The sequence below is a fragment of the Tupaia chinensis genome, unplaced genomic scaffold, assembly GCF_000334495.1.
Source record: "Tupaia chinensis unplaced genomic scaffold, TupChi_1.0 Scaffold141044_1, whole genome shotgun sequence".
Classification (NCBI taxonomy): domain Eukaryota; kingdom Metazoa; phylum Chordata; class Mammalia; order Scandentia; family Tupaiidae; genus Tupaia; species Tupaia belangeri.
Genome location: NW_006200910.1, coordinates 902146 through 908406, shown reverse-complemented (window position 1 = coordinate 908406; position 6261 = coordinate 902146). Strand labels below are relative to the sequence as shown.

Genomic DNA, 6261 nt, shown 5'->3' with positions numbered 1-6261 from the left:
ATTTCATGGAATAGATTATCAATGCCCTTATGGGTCTCTTCACCTTCTGGATTGCCAATTATCCGATGTTTGGACGTCTGATGGTATCTAGTACTTCTCGCATATTATTCTCAAATTTTTGTGCCATTTTCTCAGTCTTCGTGGTGGATTTTTCTAGGCTTTGACTTCCTGTATTATAGACTTCATCTCTAACAGTTCCGTTTGAGTCTTTTGTAAAGTGTGTAATTCCCCTTTTAGATCTTGCAAGAATTTCCTCACCTCCTGGAACTCGTCAACTTCTTTCTCCTTTCTCTTCAGCAGTTCATTGTCGCTCTTCTCTTCCATCTCAGTTAGCTTCGCCATTATGAATGTTCTAAATTCTTTATCAGACATTTCCATGATTTGCATTGAACTGCTTGTGGATGAAGAGGAGTTATTCTTTTCCCTTGGAGAGGTATTTTCTTGCTTTCCCATATTTCTTGTGGTCCTGTGGTGATTTCTTGTCATCTGATGGATGGTGTTTTTCTTTCGAATTTTTGAAGTTCAATCACACTAGCTTTGTTTGCTGGAGGCTGAATTATTGGTAGAAACTCTTCATTTTTCCTGTCCCCTGCAATAACTAGTTAGCAGGAGCCATGAGGAATCCTCTTTTCCATTTTATTTTCTTAATAGTAACTGTTGAAGAACGTTAATTACAATAGAATCAAATTTGACATTTTTGTAAATGTTTGTGTCCTGTTTCAGAATGCTTTCTCTATATCAAGATCGTGACCAGATTCTATATTATTCTCTAGAAATTTTCTCTTTTGTCTTTTTATCCTTTTTTTTAGGCCTTTGCCAGAGAGTGTGTGCACTTGCTGGAGAGAGACAAATAGAGACAGAGACAGGGAAAATGAGAAATCAGCCCCCAGGGAGATGGTCACACTGCAATTCCTTCTCCTCCATTTTCCTCTTGGGATTTTGGACACACCACGCACATACACCTGGCGTGATTGTCAAGCCACCGGGTCTGGGATTCAAACCATGGACATCCATTTGGGAATCCAGCACCTTATCTACCACTCCACCTGCTGGCTCCACTTTATTATTATTTTTGCCTTTTAAGTTTGAACCTACAATCCACCTTGGATTCTTTTTTTTTTTTTTTTTTTTGTCTATGATATGAGTTGAAGGTTGTATCTTTTTTCTTTCCATGATTTCTTGCTCAAATATCTTTGCATCTTTTATTGAAAAGATTGTTCTGTCTCCACTGCTCTACAATACCACCTCTGTTAATCACACATTGATCAATGTCTGAAGTCTCTATTCCATTCTATTTGTCTTTGCACCAGCGTTACACTGTCTAAATTCCTATAACTTTATATTGTGCCTTTAAATCCAGGAAAACAAATTCTCCCTTCCCTTGTCACATCACATTCTATACAACTTGTAGAATTAGCACGTCAAGTGGCAGTTCTATTTTCTATTCTAGGGTTGACTTTCAGCAGCTAAGTTTCTGTGAGACCACGTTTAGTTAGAACTTTAATGACATTTTGAAAGGACATGATAAAGTGGGCAAAACATGGGCTGTGGTGTCAGACTTGAATTTGAATGTGTCCCTGTCACACTCAATTGGTGTAGGCCATGAGAAGAGTTCGGTCTTGTTTGCATCTATTTTGATCAACCATCTGTTATTTTTAGATCACAATAACCAAAGCATCTTGGGAACCAGCAGTTAGCATAATGGCTATGTCGCTGGACTCCCACGTAGCCGACTGCGGTTCACGTCCTGGACCCGGTGGCTTAAAACTCATGCCGGGTGCGTGTGCGTGCGTGCCCAAGATCCTGAGAGGAGAATGGAGGAGAAGGGATTGCGGTGTGGCCATCCTCCTGGGGGGTGATTTCTCGCTTTCTGTCTCTATGTCTCTCTCTGTCTGTCTGGTAAGCGCACGCGCCCTATAGCAAAAACAACCTCTCCAAATAAATAAATAAATAAATAAAATAACCAAAGCAGCTTCATTGCTGAAATTACTGAAGAAAAATAACTTTGTTATTGCAAATAGGAAACTATCTTCTTCCCATTGAGACAACAGCTTTGATAGGCACAAGTTAATTAACTTCTCTAAATTCAGGTTCATCAGTTATAAAATAGGGATTAAAAAATATCTCCTTTATGTGGAATGAAGTCTTGTAAACATGCTTTTCACATGAAAGGAACTTGATAATGGTCATCACTACACCTGCTTCTGCTCACCCAGCATATTCTCTTATACCCTTCTCGGTTGACTGGAAACAAGGGTAGGTCTGAGATGTTAGACGTTTTTGCATAATAAAAGCCCTAACGTTCAGAAAGTTACATTATTCTAACTTTCAGAAATTCATATTATCCAGCCTGAGATGTTAGGGGTACATAAAAAAAATTGTGCATGCGGGTATACTCCTTGTAAATGTTGTATAAATTGTGATGTATATTTTCAATTTCAGTAATGTCTTTCTCTTTCTTTTCTTCTAATATTAGTTATAAATCATGTGAGGTTTTGTTTTCGTAATGTTCAACTCAATAGACAGGCTTGCAGCTGGATTGTTAAAATTCAGCCCCAGCCAGATACATTGGCATCACAATATTTCTTCAATCCAGTTTGGAAACGTGTTGAAGCTATTATAATAATACACAATTTCCCACTTACAACTGTAACTTGTGCCTTATCTCGTAACTTTAAAATTTGTACTTGCCTATAAACCAATTAAAAAATGTTAAATGTATTTTTTTTCCCCAGAAGGTGCATGTGCTTACCAGAGAGAGACAGAAAGAGACACAGAGAGGGAAAGTGAGAAATTGCCCCACAGAGGGAACGGCCACACTACAATTCCTACTCCTCCAGTCTCCTCTTGGGATTTTGAGCATGTATGCACACACGCCCTGCCCTGTGTATTTTTCAGGCTGCTGGGTCCTGTACTCAAACAGCCCAGTCAGCCATGTGGGATCCAGCACCTTAATCACCATGCTACCTACTGGCCTCAGGGTGTATTATCTTTTTACCAGACCTTCAGAACATATATATTTTTACTCAAAGCATATATGCAAATTATAAAGTTCTAACGAATACCCATGAATTTAACATCTGACATCCAAGCACATGCTCCTTCTCTATTCATTCCAGTTGGCTTCTTCTTTAAGTGTCTTTCAGAACTTGGCCCCTCTAATTTATATTATTGGTTTAATATGCACCTAAAATATTCTCTAACTTAGTATCGACAGCTGCATCCAGCTTCAATATGTGGTTATTTTTCAGCTCATTAATGCTATGAAATCTGCGAACATATTTATTTAGAAAAATTGGCAAGTAGTCAATCTTGTCTCCAGTTCTATCTACACCTCTAAGTGTCTGTGTATAACTGTGACTGCATATGGCCTCTTACTCACATTCAGAAATGAATTCTAGCTTCCCTCTCTCTCTCTCTGTATCTCAGTCTTTTCCTCTCTCACACATATACATATTCTGACACAAAAAGAAAAGGATATAGAAAAAGTAGAGATAAAAACAGCTCCCATCAGATCCATCTACCATCTGTACTTTCCTGTCCATCACTCTGCAAAATTGGGCAAAATGCTCTCTCTTGTATTCACTTTCCTCCCTATTCCCTTATTCATGCTGGGCTGGAGACAAAGTGGGTGTGCAAAAAGGCAGTAGGCGATTTCCTGCTGTATGATTTCCCTTTTCAGTGACTCTGTGGCTGCTGTCAGCTCACAGGAACCATCACAGAGATGCTCTTTTATGGATACGTGGGGGAACTCTGATTGAACACTTTGTGGAAGGTGCCTCACAGGAGAAAAGTGAATGGTCTGTCAGCCACTGCTATTATTGCAATCCTCTCAACCTGGCAGCAAAGGCGAGCATGTTCTGTTGAACGGCCTGAAGGCTCATCAGAGAAAAGACTGAGAGGTTTATAGCATCTGAGCTAATACAACATATTCATTTAATTCATGAGAGGTTTTATTTTTGTATTTGGCTCTTCAGTTTTAGGAACACTTATGTCTTTATGGTTGTAATCTTCTGCTCCCCCCAATAGATGCGTGTATTTATACAAGCAGTCATGTGTCGCTTAACAACAGTGATATATTCTGAGAAATGTATCAGTAGGCAATTTTGTTGTGCAAATGTCATAGATGACTTCCCTCCATTCAGGTTCATCAGTTGCACTGACACGTGCTTAGATGGCATAGTGTGCTATACACGAGGCCATTGGAACAGCCTCTTATAAACTTAAGGGACCACTGCCATACATGTGGTTCATCATTGACCGAAACTCTATTATGCAGCCCATGACTCTGTGTGTGTGTGTGTGTGTGTGTGTGTGAGAGAGAGAGAGAGAGAGAGAGAGAGAGAATATATGTGTATATAACATACATCAACATAGCATAATTGAGCTCAATATGCATTTGTTAAGAATTTGTGTCCCATGAATCAAGAACACAGAGATGCATAAAATATGGATTCTTCTGTCAAGGGATTTGTAGTCTAATGGTATTTGTCGTGTGTGTGTGTGTGTGTGTGTGTGTGTGTGTGTGTGTGATACAGTGTACCTGATAGTTCATGACAAGGAGGGCTCCCTGCGCCCTTTCCCTTTTCCAGGGGTTCTGGGATGGAAACTGTCAAGAAGGAAGCTTCTCAGTGTGATGGGGACTGAGTGGGAGCAGGGCCTCCCCAGCAGCTGAGGGGCTCTCTTCCTTGTGCTAGTGCTGGGTCTGGCATTCCGGAGGGCTCTACTCCTTGGAGGCCACGTGGACCACGAGGTTCACTACCCTGTTCCTGTAGCCAAATTCATTGTCATACCAGAAAATGAGCTTGACGAAGTGGTCATTGAGGGCAATGCCAGCCCCAGTATTGAAGGTGGAAGAGTGGGTGTCACTGTTGAAGTTGTAGGAGATGACCTGGCCCTCAGTGTAGCCCAGGATGCCCTTCAGGGGGCCTTGTGACCCCTACTTCACCACCTGCTTGTTATTGTACTTGGCAGCTTTCTTCAGGTGGCAGGTCAGGTCCATGATTGACATGCTGGGGAGGGGACACAGAAGGCCATGCTGGTGAGCTTTCCGTTCAGCTCTGGGATGACCTTGCCCACAGCCTTGGCAGTGCCAGTCGATGCTGGGATGATGTTCTGGGCAGCCCTACGTCCATCAGGTCACAGCTTCCCTGAGAGGCCGTCCAGTCTTCTGGGTAGCAGTGATGGCATGGACTGTGGTCATGAGTTCATGATGCTAAAATTGTCGTGAATGACCTTAGCCAGGGGCACAAAGCAGTTGGTGGTGCAGGAAGCATTGCTGACAATCTTCAGGGAATTGTAGTACTTCTCATGATTCATGCCCATCACAAACATGGGGGTGCCGGCAAAAGGGGCAGAGATGATGACTCTTTTGGCCCTGCCCTTCAAGTGAGCCCCAGCCATCTCCATGGTGGTGAAGACATTGGTAGACTCAACAACATACTCAGCACCAGCATCACCCCATTTGATATAGGCAGGATCTCGCTCCTGGAAGGTGGTGATGGGTTTCCCATTAATGACAAGCTTCCCATTCTCAGCCTTGATGGTGCTGTTGAACTTGCCATGGGTGGAATCATACTGGAACATGTAGACCATGTGGTTCAAGTCAATGAAGGAGTCATTGATGGCGATGACATCCACTTGGCCAGAGTTAAAGGCAGCCCTGGTGATCAGGCAACCAATACAGCCAAATCCGTTTACTCCAACCTTCACCATTGTGTCTCTGAGAACTGGCTGGTATTGTACGAGAAGACACAGCTGTCTGTCAAACCAGGAGGAGCAGAGAGCCAGTATTTATCTTTTTAAAATTATTGCTAGTGGATGTGTACATTTGCCAGAGAGACAGAGATGAGAGAGAGAGAGATAGCACTTCCCAGTGGGGTGTGGCTACACCAAAATCTTTTTTCCTGCATTCCTCCTTCCTGTCCCCATGCTTTGGGGACAAATGCACATGTGCCCACATGTGTTTTAAGTCACCAGGGCTGATACTCAAGCCATGGTTTGTCCATGTGGGCTTTGATCTTCCATTCATAGCATTTAATCTCTGCAATATGGGGCTGGCCCCTAATGGTATTTGTCCTTTCAAAGAAACAAGTTTATATGTAATACAAACCCAGAAAAACAGTGTATTTCTTTTTTTTTATTTATTCATTTTCTACATTAATTCACTATACACCATCACAACACACAAATGAATTTTCCATCCAAAATACACTGTGCATTGGCTCAATCAAGCACATCCACATACATGTTCTCAGCAAA

At 41.9% G+C, this 6261-nt stretch overlaps 1 pseudogene; it reads right to left on the bottom strand.

Annotated features, from left to right (window-relative positions):
- Positions 1 to 4723: 4723 nt before the first annotated feature.
- LOC102477850 (glyceraldehyde-3-phosphate dehydrogenase pseudogene) lies at positions 4724 to 5715 on the bottom strand (annotated as a pseudogene).
- Positions 5716 to 6261: the final 546 nt, after the last annotated feature.